Raw genomic sequence first — 16,660 nt, forward strand, 5'->3', positions numbered from 1 at the left:
AGTGGGCACTTCTCAGCGCTCCTTCCCTCTAGGTCTCCCTGAAATATTTACAGCTCTCCTGCTGGGCCGATCTACCCTCCAGCTAGATTCAGCAACATTTTCTGGGTGAGCTGATCTTCTCCTGGCCTTCAGCAGGACAAGGAAGGTATTTTTTTTCCCTAAAAATCTCTCCTTGTTTCACCCCTCCCCTTAAACCAACCAATGCCAAAAAAGTAACCGTCTCCAAGTTAGAAAAGAACACCCGCCCTCTTTACCCAGGAGGGAACTGGAAAATTTCCAACCGTGGAAATGCTATCAATTTGCTGACAATCTGTTAAGTACCATTATAAGCCAGAGCCTTTTGGTGAGGGCACACACGGCCAGCAATGGAATAAACTCAACTGCACCTGACATTTTAAAGTAGCTAAATATTATGAAAGGGTCTGCTCTAAAGTCTCTAGGGATGTGTGTCATTTAAAGGCGAATATTCTTATTTGATACAAAGAAAACCAAGAACATCTATCCTCTAACAATAATAATTTGAATCCATTCAAATAACAAAGGTTACAATCAACCCCAACTACTTAAGGCTGCCAGTCTGCAAACACACCAATCGTAGGCCTTTGATTTCTTACCATTTAATGGAAAATGCAATAAAGGGGGAGCCTGGTGGGCTTCCGTCTATGGGGTCACACAGAGTTGGACACGACTGAAGTGACTTAGCAGCAGCAGCAGCATACTCACGTGTGGTCAAAATTTATTTGGGCTTTGGAGGCTAAGTGATCAAAATGTGGTTTATGTTACATAAATAACATCTATATGCAGGCCTCTTTCACATCTCTGTGTGAGTAAGAGGCTTAGTGATTATTCAGCAATATCTTTTACAACAGAAACAATCTCTTTGGCACTGAATAATTTGAACTAACAACATGGACCACTTGTAGAATGACTTTAATTTGCTAAATTATTGCCCTGCATTACCCTGAATTATGATATTATACAATTAAAGGTTTCAACAAAAGATTAGAGGAGGGGCATTTTCTTAATTTTTATCTATTTTTTTTTTTACTCCTCTGCTTTGCTGCTGCTAAGTCGCTTCAGTCGTGTCCAATTCTGTGCGACCCCATAGACGGCAGCCCACCAGGCTCCTCTGTCCCTGGGATTCTCCAGGCAAGAATACTGGAGTGGGTTGCCATTTCCTTCTCCTACGCCTCTGCTTTAGCCTCAGCCAAATTCCTTCTGTGTTCTTCCTTGTGGCTTCTCTGATTCTTCATCCACTCTTCAGGGTTGCCATTTCACCCTTTCTCATTCTCCTTACTGTGTCCTTTCTCATTTTCAAGTGAGAACACCTCCCGTGTCATAAGGAACACAGAAAAGAGGCCCCCCCTGGCAGGAAGCCTCCCCCATTTCCCTTTTTGCCACCTCCACATACTCCAACAAGAGTAATCTTCCTTCCCCCTCCGATTCGGAAGACAGAGGTCTCCCATTAACCCTGTCGCCTCTTCAAGCTCCCCTCCTGTCTCTCCCAGCAAATTTCTCTTTCAACTGTACTGAAGAAACCTGCAAGTGCCCTGTCTCATGCTGATAAGGTGGAGCCATGCCATCAGCAGACCCTGCTTCTCTACGTCTCAGTGTGTGCCTTCCATTCCTAAGGTCACCTCAGGTCCAAGGTGGCTCCTGGAGCTCCAGCCATCACATCCACCCTACATCCACATTATAGGCAGAAAGGAGGAGGAATGGGTAGAAAGGGCTGCTCTTTAAGGAGCTTCCCTGAAAGTCTCACGTGGTATGTCCGCTGACATAGCAGAACTTAGTAACATGGCCGTATGTAGCAGCAAGGGAGGCTGGGAAATGTGGTTTTTCAAAGAGAAATACACTGGGTTTTCCAAGAACCACACCGCCCAGGGTTCTGTTATCAAGACAAAGTACAGAATAAATACTGGGCGGCAGCTAGAAGTCTCTATGCACTGACTTGTAAAGGAATGGTGGGTGGGAATAAGGGAAGATCCTCATATTATCCAGGGTCTAGGCAGGAAGTGGACAGTCGACTCCACAGAGTTTGACTGAGGAGAGGCAGAGATATGTGCAGGGTTCTGGGGCTCACCCACGGACTAGCAATGGTGGGTAAGGTGCCACTGCTGATGGTAATCCTGAGGAGGGAGGGCTGGGGCCGTGGAGGAGGCCCCGTCCAGGAGCTAACACATAGAACTCTCAATCTGAGACGGCACTGTCTTGAGGTTCTCCTTGAAAACTGCTTTCTTCACCATCTCCTCCTCCATGGCCCATCTACCCTTTGCCAAGCTTCCCAGGCTCCATGCTCAGCCTGGGATTGACCAGGTGATGGAATCGACCAACATGACTTCATCTTACATCTTTAAATTCTACCTTTTTTTCTGAGCTAGAAACCCAATTTCCAGATGCCCATCAGTCCTAATGTGGCCACTCCACAGGCATACCAAATTCAGTATGTGTCCAAACAACGGGTCTGTGGCCCCATCCCACTTCTCTTTCAACTTCATCAAAGACATGGTCTACTGACCACCTCTTAAGTTAGGAACCTGGGGCTCCTACCCTCCCTCTCCTTCCCCACAACTGGTCACCACGTCCAGTTATGTTTGCACTGTCCACGTCTCTTGAACACCCAACACCTGCCATTCCCAGGACACACTGCCTTAGCTCACCTTCTTGCCTAGAGAAGACAGTCCCAGGGTTAGTCTCTCTGGCACAAGTATCTCTCATGTCTATCTTCTTGGGAACTCATTTTAAATTAAATCCAAGCTCAACTGTTCCTGGCTTAAAGTCCCCATGTCTGCTCAACACTTTGGCAAATGCAGAGCAGTGTGGCTAAGACCATGGGGTCAGGGGTCAGACTGCCTTACTGGACTCCTGGATGGAGCACTTTCTAGCTCTTTGGCAAGTTATTCAGCCTTTCTGGGCTCAGTTTCTGGCCTGTGAAATGAAAATAATAAAGCCTTACTCCTCATATGAGCGATGTAAGGATGAGATTAAATAGCACCTATAAAATGCTGAGAATATTTCCTGCTACACGGAACATTTTCAATGCAGGTTAATTATTTTTATGACCAAAACATTAAGTTCAAATTCATGAGCATGGTATCTCAGTTCCTATGTTTGGGGCATAACCTTGCCTCCCCACTCTTCTTTGAAAGTCAATCTTCTTGCTGTTCCATGAAGTTCCTGCCTCTTTCATGCCTTTATATGAAATTACTACCAGCATTTCCATTTTATCTCCAACCTCATATCTTTCTGTGATAGCTATCTCTGTCAACCTGATTTAGAAACATCCAAATATTTAATTTCTTAAATTTATAACTGAGTATCAGATACTCTTAGATAGTCATAATACTCTTCATTATAGTACTCTTAGGTACTCTTAGAATACTCTGAGAGAGTTGTAAAATACTCTTAGATATAATACTCTTAGATAGTTACGGTGGCTCAGATGGTAAAGAATCCACCAGCAATGTGGGAGACCTGGGTTCGATTCCCACATTGGGAAGATCCCCTGGAGAAGGAAATGGCAACCCACTCTAGTATTCTTGCCTGAAGAATCCCACGGACAGAAGAGCCTGGCAGGCTACAGTCCCTGGGGTCGCCAAGAGTCAGCCACAACTGAGTGACTTTCACAAGAGTATCAGTCCACAATCATCATACTGTTTATCATGTACATATAGATCTTAGCTTTTCTTCAGATGAAATATGGAGATAAAACATTTAAGGCCTTTATTCTTTCAGTATTCAAAATTCAATATTATTTCAATATTTAATATTCAAAAAGTTCCTGCACACAGAAGAGGGGATCACGGGGGCATCTGGGTATGGACATGCATTAGACGAGATGGCAGAAGCAGTGGCACCTCAGAAAAGGCACTATCTTGGGTCTCACACTATCAGCTTTATGTGTGAAAACAAAATCTAGCATCACCGTGAGCCCTCCACGCTGAAATCAAAGGTCATCGTGTTGTGGAACCAAAAAAAAAGAAAAAGTTCAAGTGAAGTGCTCAGGCCAATGAAACATTAAACAAGTGCACCTGCATTTTCACAGCAGATAATTCCAGTGGGATTTCACGTTGCTGTGGATACAGAGGGAGGAACAGCTCAAAGACACTTGTGAGGCAGGGAGGGATTAGAGTATCCAGGGAAATAAGTAAAAGGTATTGCATTTCGTTCCATGCTTTGGAAGGACAGCTACAGAATTAGGTCTAAACGTTCTTATCCTTCACATAAAGAGGGTCACATTGCCAAGTTATGGTGAACACGATAAAAGAAACACAGTGCTTCTCGGGTTGCTTACCCTTCTGGGCAGTAGAAACCTGTCAACCTGCCAGTGAATGCGTATTATTTTTTATTTTTATGTTTTTGCTGATTTCCTGGGTGGGGGGGTGCATAATTAGGACAACCAAAGCAAGTAATTTAATTGACTGTTTACATTAATTCAAACAGATAATGTGGAGGGAAACCAATTATCCCATATCAATCTAAATGCTACAATTTAATTTACTAAAATCTCTGCTTTCTGAATTACTCAGCACAATGACAAAAATATTTGCCAACTGAATGGTGAATCCCAGCTTGAGATGAATATTTAACCTAATTGCACATTTGACTAGTCCAAGAATAACTCAGACTTAATCTGGTCTTAATGATAACAAGTAATTTCACAAAATGAATAAAATGATGGAATTTCAAAGTTAGGAGTTATGTGGACTTCCAATATGAGAGGAAAAATAAAGGGAGAAAGTAAATCCAAGCAAAATCTTTCTTATGAGTAGAGAACCTACTAAGAGAATCTAGCTTTTCCTTTGCAAAATGTTTAACTTCCTTCTGCAATATTTTTTTCTGCTTAGATCACAAAAGAGACTTTTGGACAACGTCCTTGGCCACTGACTTCATTTTTGTTGTGTGAGTGAAAATGACACACAGCAGCTGCCTGTGTGGCCACAAAGCTGTCAGTAACGGAACACTCTGACCTCTGGGGGAAAACTGGATGGGTAGAAGCCTGTGATCAATGATCCTAATCCCTTTGAGAAGGGATGCAGTCAGTCTTCACCGAGTGGATGCTGTCCTGCATGTCTCCCCTGCTCCTGGAAGCAACAGGAGGAACCAGGATGGAGCCCAGAGGAAAGGGCCAAGGAAGAAGTTGCTTAAACCTGCCTGCATCCAGGCTTGTGTGTGGGGTCAACGATCTCTTATCAACACTGGATCCACAATTGGGCACAACAGTCTGCCTGGCATGACCCTGGTGCTCTGTGGATTCTCCAGGGACCTGGCAGTGGAGGGAGGCTGGTGGTAAGGATAAGGGGAGTTGGGCGGGGGAGATTTGGGAAGCAGGATCTCAGAGGAAAACCTTGTGTATCTGTGCATGAAGGTTAAAACATAATCCTTACCAAAAAAAAAAAAAAAGAGAAAACGAGTGTAATGCTTGAAATGTCCATTGAACAATGAGAACAAAATTTGGAAGTTCCAACAAAAAGAACAAAATAAAATTGAGTTTTGCTTTACGATTTAGAGGAAATGACTTAAGATGTTTTCATCTCTATATACATGAAGTAAAAATGTCACTCCCTTCTCCAGTGGACCATGTTTTGTCAGAACTCTCCACCATGACCCGTCCGTCTTGGGTGGCCCTACACAGCATGGCTCATAGTTAAACAAGGCTGTGGTCCATGTGATCAGACTGGTTAGTTTTCTATGACTATGGTTTTCATTCTGTCTGACCTTTGATGGAGAAGGATAAGAGGCAAACAAAACATGGTCCACTGGAGAAGGGAATGGCAAACCACTTCAGTATTCTTGTCTTTAGAACCCCATGAACAGTATGAAAAGGCAAAAAGATAGGACACTGAAAGACGAATTCCCCAGGTCAGCAGGTGCCCAATAAGCTACTGGATATCAGTGGAGAAATAACTCCAGAAATAATGACAGGATGGAACCAAAGCGAAACAAATACCCAGTTGTGGATATGACTGGTGATGGAAGTAAAGTCCAATGCTGTAAAGAGCAATATTGCATAGGAACCTGGAATGTTAGGTCCATGAATCAAGGCAAATTGGAAGTGGTCAAACAGGAGATGGCAAGAGTGAACGTGGACATTCTAGGAATCAGCCAACTAAAATGGACTGGAATGGGTGAATTTAACTCAGAGGACCATTATATTTACTACTGTGGGCAAGAATCCCTTAGAAGAAATGGAGTAGTCATCATAGTCAACAAAAGAGTCCAAAATGCAGTACTTGGATGCAATCTCAAAAACGACAGAATGATCTCTGTTTGTTTCCAAGGCAAACCGTTCAATATCATGCTAATCCAAGTCTATGCTCCAACCAGTAATGCTGAAGAAGCTGAAGCTGAATGGTTCCATGAAGACCTACAAGATCTTCTAAAATTAACACCCCAAAAAAGATGTCTTTTTCCTTATAGGGGACTGAAATGCAAAAGTAGGAAGTCAAGAAACACCTGGAGTAACAGGCAAATTTGGCCTTGGTGTGCAGAATAAAGGATGGCATCACCGACTCTGTGGACATGAGTTTGAGTGTACTCCAAGAGTTGGTGATGGACAGGGAGGCCTGGAGTGCTGTGATTCATGGGGTCGCGGAGAGTCGGACACGACTGAGCGACTGAACTGAACTGAACTGAAGGCTAACAGAGGTTAGCCAAGAGAACGCACTGGTCATAGCAAACACCCTCTTCCAACAACACAAGAGAAGACTACACATGGACATCACCAGATGGTCAATACTGAAATCAGATTGATTATATTCTTTGCAGCCAAAGATGGAGACGCTCTATACAGTCAGCAAAAACAAGAATGGGAGCCAACTGTGGCTCAGATCATGAACTCCGTATTGCCAAATTCAGACTTAAATTGAAGAAAGTAGGGAAAACCACTAGAACATTCAGGTATAACTTAAATCCCTTATGATTATACAGTGGAAGTGAGAAATAAATTCAAAGGGTTAAATCTGATAGAATGCTTGAAGAACTATGGAAGGAGGTTCGGGACATTGTACAGGAGGCAGTGATCAAGACCATCCCCAAGAAAAGAAATGCAAAAAGGCAAAATGGTTGTCTGAGGAGGCCTTACAAATAGCTGTGAAAAGAAGAGAAGTGAAAGGCAAAGGAGAAAAGGAAATATATACCCATTTGAATGTAGAGTTCCAAAGAATAGCAAGGAGAGATAAGAAAGCCTTCCTCAGCGATCAATGCAAATAAACAGAGGAAATCAATAGAATGGGAAAGACTAGAGATCTCTTCAAGAAAATTAGAGATACCAAGGGAACAGTTCATGCAAAGATGGGCTCAATAAAGGACAGAAATGGTATGGACCTAACAGAAGCAGAAGATATTAAGAAGAAGTGGCAACAATACACAGAAGAACTAAACAAAAAAGATCTTCATTACCCAGATAACCACGATGGTGTGATCACTTACCTAGAGCCAGACATCCTGGAATGTGAAGTCAAGTGGGCCTTACGAAGCATCACTACGAACAAAGCTAGTGGAGGTGGCGGAATTTCAGTTGAGCTATTTCAAATCCTAAAAGATGATGCTGTGAAAGTATAGTACTCAATATGTCAGCAAATTTGGAAAACTCAGCAGTGGCCACAGGACTGGAAAAGGTCAGTTTTCATTCCAATCCCAAAGAAAGGCAATGCCAAAGAATGCTCAAACTACCGCACAATTGCACTCATCTCACATGCTAGCAAAGTAATGATCAAAATGCTCCAAGCCAGGCTTCATGAACTGTGAACTTCCAGATGTTCAAGCTGGTTTTCGAAAAGGCAGAGGCACCAGAGATCAAACTGCCAACATCCATTGGATCAAAGAAAAAGCAAGAGAGTTCCAGAGAAACATCTACTTCTGCTTTATTGACTATGCCAATGCATTTGACTGTGTGGATCACAACAAACTGTGGAAAATTATTCAATATATGGGACTACCAGACCACATGACCTGCCTCCTGAGAAATCTGTATGCAGGTCAAGAAGCAACAGTTAGAACTGGACATGGAACAACAGACTGGTTCCAAATTGGGAAAGGAGTACATCAAAGCTGTATTTTGTCACCCTGCTTATTTAACTTATATGCAGAATACATCATGTGAAATGCTGGGCTGGATGAAACACAAGCTGGAATCAAGATTGCTGGGAGAAATATCAATAACTTCAGATATGCAGATGACGTCACACTTATGGCAGAAAGCGAAGAACTAAAGAGCCACTTGATGTAAGTGAATGAGGAGAGAAAAAGTTGGCTTAAAACTCAACATTCAGAAAACAAAGATCATGGCATCCGGTCCCATCACGTCATAGCAAATAGATGGGAAAACAATGGACACAGTGAGAGACTTTATTTTGGGGGGCTCCAAAATCACTGCAGATGGTGACTGCAGCTATGAAATTAAAAGACACTTGCTCCTTGGAAGAGAGAAAAGTTATGAACAACCTAGACGGCATATTAAAAAGCAGAGACATTGCTTTGCCACAAAGGTCTGCCTAGTCAAAGCTTTGGTTTTTCCAGTAGTCATGTATGGATGTGAGAGCTAGACTATAAAGAAAGCTGATCGCTGAAGAATTGATGCTTTTGAACTGTGGTATTGGAGAAGACTCTTGAGAGTCCTTTGGATAGCAAGGAGATCAAACCAGTCAATCCTAAAGGAAATTAGTCCTGAATATTCACTGGGAGGACTGATGTTGAAGCTGAAACTCCAATAGTTTGGCCACCTGATGGGAAGAACTGACTCACTGGAAAAGACCCTGATGCTGGGAAAGATTGAAGGCAGGAAGAGAAGGGGACGACAGAGGATGAGACAGTTGGATGGCAGCAACAAAGACCCAGCGCAGCCAAAAAGAAAATAAAAAGAATAAAAAGACCTGGATAGTTTTTAAAAAGCAAGTGAGATCACTTCTGGGCAGGGAGGGTGAGGAGGGTGCTATGCTTTGGGCACATACTGGAGGTTAGGAAAGCTTTATTGACACAGTCAGGGCAGGTTTCCTCATGCTCGGCAGGTATCTTCCTGGGCCTTCATTCTTAATGGTGAATAGTTGAAGCATGAAGCTTTGTGAAATGCTTTCTACTGGGTCCAATTCAACACGTAAATACTATGAACCTGGGGCAATGGCTTCAGCTATGCACTGTTTAATGGTATGTTAATAATTATGCCTGATAAGCCCTGAAGTAACGATGTGACTTAGAAGTTATATGATTTGTTGAGAATCAGAAAATGTGGTTTGGAAGACACAGCCCATAAAAACAGCTCAATTACAATGAGCAATCAGAGGGGGAGAAATAGGTTTCCTTATGGGTAAGACTGCCAAGTTTGAGGAAAAGTCTCCATAAATGGTGATTAAACCTGGCTGTGTGTCAAAATTACCTGGACAGTCTTAAAAATACACATTCCTTGGGTGCACTGCAACTCTGCTGGATTGTTACCACAGTAACAGGGTCTCAGGAAGCTGTCTTTTTATAACTACCACCTAGTCACCCTTCGGCGGAGAAGGCAATGGCAAGCCACTCCAGTACTATTGCCTAGAAAATCCCATGGATGGAGGAGCCTGGTAGGCTGCAGTCCGTGGGGTCGCTAAGGGTCGGACACGACTGAGCGACTTCACTTTCACTTTTCACTTTCCACTTTCACACATTGGAGAAGGAAATGGCAATCCACTCCAGTGTTCTTCCCTGGAGAATCCCAGGGACAGGGGAGCCTGGTGGGCTTCCATCTATGGGGTCACACAGAGTCGGACACGACTGAAGTGACTTAGCAGCAGCAGCAGCAGTCACCCTTCGGAGAAGGCAATGGCAATCCACTCCAGTACTCTTGCTTGGAAAATCCCATGGGCGGAGGAGCCTGGTAGGCTGCAGTCCATGGGGTCACTAAGAGTCAGACACGACTGAGCAACTTCACTTTCACTTTTCACTTTCATGCATTGGAGAAGGAAATGGCAACCCACTCCAGTGTTCTTGCCTGGAGAACCCGAGGGATGGGGGAGCCTGGTGAGCTGCCGTCTCTGGGGTCGCACAGAGTCGGACACGACTGAAGCGACTTAGCAGCAGCAGCAGCAGCGGTCACCCTTACCCAGAAAAGTAGCTTTGATTATAGAACTGTAGAGTTTAGAATTTTCACAAACTGTTGCTTATACAGAAAGTTGTTGTTTTAGTCACTAAGTCGTGTCCAACTCTTTTGCTACCCCATGAACTGTAGCTCACCAGGCTCCTCTGTCCATGGGATTTCCCAGGCAAGAGTACTGGAGTGGGTTGCCATTTCCTTCTCCAGAGGATCTTCCCTACCCAGGAACCTTCCTGCCCACTTTTTCCCACTGAGGTTGCTTATGGAGCAGAACGCCTGGGTTCTCTCTAGAGCCTCCAGGATACCTGGGGACAGAGGTGGCAGGAGATCAGGAGAGCCTCCTGACACAGTTATCTCTTCTTGCCTCTCTTCCCTCTGCCTTTGTCTAGACCCGCCCACTTCGTTAAAGGGCTCCTGCTGCTGCTGCTAAGTCACTTCAGTCGTGTCTGACTCCGTGCAACCCCATAGATGGCAGCCCACCAGGCTCCCCCGTCCCTGGGATTTTCCAGGCAAGAGTACTGGAGTGGGGTGCCATTACCTTCTCCATCGTTAAAGGGCAATGGTATGAATATTAAGAAAAGAGAACATAGACTTCCCTGGTGGTCCAGCGGCTGAGACTCCACGCTCCCAGTGCAGGGGGCTGGGTTCCATCCTTGGCCAGGGAACTAGATCCTGCCTGCCACAACTAAGGCTGGGCGCAGCCAAATAAATAAATAAGTATTTTTAAAAGCAGAAAGAAAGGAGAACAAACAAAAGAGACCAGGTTAGGAGGGGACCCCCTCACATACACGTCCCCTGTAAATGATCCTCCTGCTGCAGTGCTTTCCTGCCTTCTCTGCTGAGGGTCACCCCCTGACTGTGGCATCTTGAAGGACAGGATGGAAGCACAGCCCAAGAGTGACCAGAGGGACAAGAACTGGTGGGTAAATACCTGCTTCCTTGAGCACAGAGGGACCGCTCCCAGCTGTGATCCTGGCAGCACTGAGCCTCAGCATCTACAACAACCCACGTGATCTGGCATGTGATCTGGGGGCTTTGCTGGCTTTCCTGCCTGTCCCATCTCACCTGCTCACTCAGGTAGTTCTCAGAGATCACCTCCAAATAAACGACTGGCACCAAATTCCTTGCTATCAGCATTTGCAGGAACGCAAACCAAGACAGGGGCCGATGTCATCATTTGAAAATAAGCTGATTGTAGGGCCTGGAGGCTGAGCAGGTGACTCTGTTACTGGTCCACATGTGTGGTTCATGTTTCGTGCCATCATGGAGAAAGCACTTCCCATTTAACATCTTTCACCCCAGAGGCTCAGAGAACCCACAGAACACAGCAGTTAGCTGATCCCCAAAAGGCCTGACATTGCTCAGAGTGGCTGCTTTCCTTTTGCTCTGGGAGCCTCTAAAGTGAGCCACTGGAGATGAGAAAAGATCTCCTGAAGGGAGCAGGAAGGAATGATGTCAGTAAACGAAGATACTTTCGTTTAACCTTAGTCACAGGCCACCTCAGAGATACTGTGGATTTGGTTCCAGACCCACAGTAAAGCCAATATCCCAATAAAGTGAGTCACCTGTATTTTTGTTTGTTTGTTCGGTTTCTCAGTGCATACAAAAGTTATGTTTACAAAACACTATAGTCTATTCAGTGAGCAATAACATGATGTCCACAAACACAACGTACTAACTAAAAGTACGTTTTTCCTATAAAATGCTAACTATCATCTGACAATGCAGGGCTTCCACAAACCTTCAATTTGCAAAAAAAATGCAGCATCTGCAAAATGCAGGAAAACCCAGGGATGCCTGTGCGCTTCAATACTAGGATCAGATTAGGAAAGCTGATGGTGACGAGGGCGGCTCTGGATCAGTCTTTTCTGGATGCAGGATGTCAGCTCCTTCTGCCTGGGGAGGCACTGTCCCCGCCCCTCACCTTCCATCTCCCCAGGCCATCAGAGAGGCCTCTGTACCAGCCCTCCTCCCTCTTCCCCACACCCCCACCACAGGCCCCATCGTGATGCCAGCACAACAAGATGTGATATGTGACCTGCCCCAGCGATCTCTTGCCTGCTCCACAGCAGGTGACACAGCCTGGCCGCCACCCTGCATTTCCGGGGTACCCAGAGGGTGATCAGAGCCTGCACAAGGCCCTCAATCTCTGGGGCAAAGGCCGGCAGCACACAACAGGACAGCCAGCAACCTGTTCGCTGGGGTTCAGCTCTGAGATCAGCACGTAAGCACTCCTTAATGAATCACCTAATTAGTGACAGGCCACACTGAAGACCTCAGCTGTCCTCAGACAAAGGTGGAGATAAGAAGCCTCATTAAGTTGTAAGCGCTTGGCTGCAGCTGCCAGATCCACAGTTACGCTGGGCGCGGCATAGTCCTGTACCACCTGATAGCGTGTGTTCCGGTCACCTGGAACAACTGCAGCTTCACAAACATGCCCTGTAGTTCCAAGCTGTTTTTAGTTACCTTGACATGCCCACGGGGATGTGGGACCAAGGCCCAGGTCAAAAACCAGAAATTTCACCCTGGGGTGAGATGACACAGTGGGAATTTTGACACCTCTTCCTGGGGGCAGGAGTGGAAGACGAGGCAGTGGGCGACCTGGCGCCCACTGGAGCTCCCCAAGAACCAAACGGCATCTTCCTCCAACCACCCAGAGTTGTGGGGACACCACCCGGGGCTGCTTTCAGTCACCGTCATCTCAGCGTTCATTCATGTGTTTCTCTAGGGCCATTAGAGGCTCCTCGAGAGATTCTTTACATCAGAATTGAATTAGGAAAGATTTTTAAGTAATGGATTAAAAGGAGCTGCTCCATAATTGGGAGTAAATAATATAATACACAAGGCATAGAGACACATGAGCTGAAACAGAATCAAACGGTAACTGCTTCAGCTCAGTGGCTTGATGACAAAGACAGAAGGAAGAAGCTGTTGTGAAGGAAGAAGTTGTTGTGTACAATTCTGGAAGATAAAATGTCTATCTGGGACACTGACAGTGGCGGGGCCTGAGGCTCTTGTTTCTAATAAGCTCCCAGGTGATGCTTATCTCGCCGGAGTCCAGACCAAACTTCCGAGTAAAAAGGACATAAGACATAAAATGAGTTCATGGACCCGGTTCTTATCCCACCCCCCTTTTTTGGTAGAGCATGTCCATAATTCTTTTTTAAAACTGATTTTGGAGTACCGTTGTGGAAAGCCCAACATTGTCAAAGCATTGCATTTGGGGAGTTCTGCAGGAACAAGGTGGAGAAGGCAATGGCATGCCACTCCAGTACTCTTGCCTAGAAAATCCCATGGATGGAGGAGCCTGGTAGGCTGCAGTCTATGGGGTCACTAAGAGTCAGGCACGACTGAGTGACTTCACTTTTCACTTTCACACATTGGAGAAGGAAATGGCAACCCACTCCAGTGTTCTTGCCTGGAGAATCCCAGGGATGGGGGAGCCTGGTGGGCTGCCATCTATGGTGTCGCACAGAGTCAGACATGACTGAAGCGACTTAGCAGCAGCAGCAGCAGCAGGAACAAGGAGCTGGTAAAAATATGACTGGCTATGAGGAAAGAGGTCCCTTGCTTTCTGGAAAGAGCTTGCCGACTTCCTTGCAAAGTTCTCCTTTAGGACACGGCATCTCCCTGACAGATGATGGAAGCTCCCCTCTGGACCTGGCTGTTGATCTGAGAATGGGGAGCTTCCTTTAGACTAAACTCTGACAGAGTTGGTGGAGCTCCTGGCGTGACAGCACCTCAGGGTTGGCAGGACTGGGGGTCCCCTGCCATGACCCTCTCTCAGCAGGGGAGGAGGGCAGGACTGCAGCTCTGGCTGGCCGTAGAGGGGGACTGATGGCTGAGGCCAAGAGCTTTCTGCCAAAAACCAGTGTCTGGGGTTTTAAGCCGAAGGACCAGGAAGGATAAGACCAAACAACTACACTGCCTAAGATAACGCCTTTCTGTCCCAAAGGGCCAGGCAGCCAAACAAACACCACCTATCAATCACTAGAACTACAATTTTAATATAACTCATGTCCATCACCTGAATGTCTTGGGCACGATGAAAAACACAGCAGGCGAGCTATGAGGGAATGTATTAGTTGATGTATTCCTGATGTATTAGTTGGTGAATGTGGACAAATCACATCAACATCCTAGTAGCGTCATGGCACTTGGGGAAAGAAGAACATGACAAGGCCAAGAACTTCTGCAAGGGCTGCTTTTGGTATCTGAAGATGAGACCCAAGGTGCTTTGCAGTTTTTCTGCATGTAAATAATGTAAGAACAAAGATTTGTGTTTGCTTTGTCACCAGATGACAGGATGACCAGATTTTCTGGAAATAGAGGTTGCTGTCCTGGGCCTCAGGTGGATTTTCTAGAAACTACAGGGCCCCACCTGGGTTTAATAACACAGAGTAGGAGCACAGGAGGGTGACTCTTAAATCTTGCCTCCAAAATGTGGATTTAATCCTCACTGGAGGTCAGTGCTTGGTGAAAACTGTGTTTCTTCCATTTCATTCCAACTCGAATCATTTATAAAATCCATTTCAAATGGCAGTTAAACTGTTAAGTAAAATCTACAGCAGGTTACTATGGTGATTGCTGATTTGAAATAATTAGAGAACATAATGAGAGAACTATTTCCTCTCTTCGGGATTAGATATCCGTAAACTGATACTGGTCTATTTTCAGTGCACGTAATCTGTGCAACGATGATAGAGAACCATGAGTGCTTTAAAATGCTTTAAAAAGGTCTGTCTGATTGAGGAACTTAATCAAGCAAGTACTTATATCAAAATTTATACCTGTCTTTATTAAATCTAAGTTGATTCCATAAAAAGAAAATTACATGTGTATATATCAATGTAATCATTTTAAACAAGACATAATGACTGGATATATAGCTAAATTAAGATTTAAGATCTGTTTATGATAACTTCTTCTCTACTATAATTTCACAACTCCACCCAGATCATTCATCATTCAAAAATGGCTGCACACAACTGCTCTTCAGAATCTTAGGTAAGGAGTCCTGTCAGAACAGGGAAGACCTCAGACTACAGAATGGCAAAGGCAGTGAAAAGGAAGTTCCCTGAGTACATCTCATGATTCCTTTCTTGCAATGCAAGATTGCGTAAAACTGACCACAGTATTTAAAGCCTGTGAACTTTGTTCTAATTTCAATAAAGACAGGAGACTTATAGGACTTTCCTGGCTCTCCAGTGGCTAAGATTCTGGGGTCCCAAAGCAGGGGGCCAGGGTTCAATCCCTGCTCAGAGAACTAGATCCTGCATGCTGCATCTTACAGTTGGCATGAATGTCGCAACGAAGATGGAAGATCCTGCATGCCACAACCAAGACTCAGCACTACCAAATATATATATATATATATGTATTTTTTTAAATTAGGACTTCGCTGGTGGTACAGTGGATCTGAATCTGCCTGCCAACGCAGATGATGTGGGGTCAATCCCTGGTCCAGAAAGATTCCACATGCCTCAGAGCAACTAAACCCGCACGCCACAACTACTGAGCCGGCACCCAGAGCCTGTGCTCTTCAGAAGAGAAGCCTGCACATCACAGCAAAGAGTAGCTCCCGCTTGCCACAACTAGAGGAAGGCCATGCCCAGCAATGGTGACCCAGCGCAACCAAAAATTAATTTAAAGAATTAAAGACAGGTGACTTACATCTGGTTAACTAAGGGTGTGTTCTGAATAACTGAACAAACTGGCTAGGAAGTGAAAAAATCTTCCATTAAATGTGAGGTCAGATGAGTAAACTAATCACCTGGGGTTAGCTCGTCCCCCTGTCCACCATGAACAAATACCTTCTAGAGGTCCTTTCCTCTGCCCCTTTCCTTGTTGAGCCCTCACCACTCAGCTAGTAGGGATACCTTTCCCCCTTTGCCCACTCCCCTCTTAGCATCTACAGTTTTGAACAGTAGCCAAAGTTTTCTCATGTGATTCTGAGCAAAAGATTTGGGGAAAGAAATAGATTCTCCTAACTTAGGAGTCTGCAGCTCCTCCAAACCAGGGTCTTTGAAAACACGTGGAGACTTTTTACAAAAGTAACCTGGATCTGAGAGAAGTCAGGCACATACTGGCAGTTCAGTGCTGGTGGTGGAGATACCAGGCCACAAACACAAGTTCCTGGACAATAACCCAGGGCTCTTCCTGTTAAAGAGGGACTGAAATTCGCTGAGCAAATAGAAAGCTAGTGGGGGGAGCTGAGAAGCCTCAGGAATCACCTATCAGGACAATGGGCTGAAATTATGCATTGCTTCAAGGATAATAGAAAACAGCTCAAACAGAAGCACGAACTTCAGTTGTCCTAGGGGAATGTACTCTGTCCCCTGGCTTCCAAAATGCAGGGGTCGAAAGAAACGTCCTGGCCTGCCTGCCACCTCTGAAGCCTGTTCTTGATGCAAAATGTCAAAACTGGTCCATCCCCACACCTGCTTGATCACATAGAACATCTGTTAAAATACAAATTCCCAGGGCCCTGCATGGGACTTTCTCCTTCCAAATGTCTACAAGGTCTGGGAATCTACATCTTTAACAAATGCTCTAGGTGATTCTTATAATTCAGACAAAAAGCGAGCACTAGTG

General features: G+C 45.0%; 1 protein-coding gene across 1 annotated transcript in view; it reads right to left on the reverse strand.

Annotated features, from left to right (window-relative positions):
• CFAP61 (cilia and flagella associated protein 61) overlaps positions 1-16,660 on the reverse strand; it is a 246,292-nt gene that overhangs the window by 87,722 nt on the left and 141,910 nt on the right. The window lies entirely within an intron of this gene.

The sequence above is a fragment of the Moschus berezovskii genome, chromosome 15, assembly GCF_049115385.1.
Source record: "Moschus berezovskii isolate FMDL1 chromosome 15, NW_MosBer_1.0, whole genome shotgun sequence".
NCBI lineage: Eukaryota > Metazoa > Chordata > Mammalia > Artiodactyla > Moschidae > Moschus > Moschus berezovskii.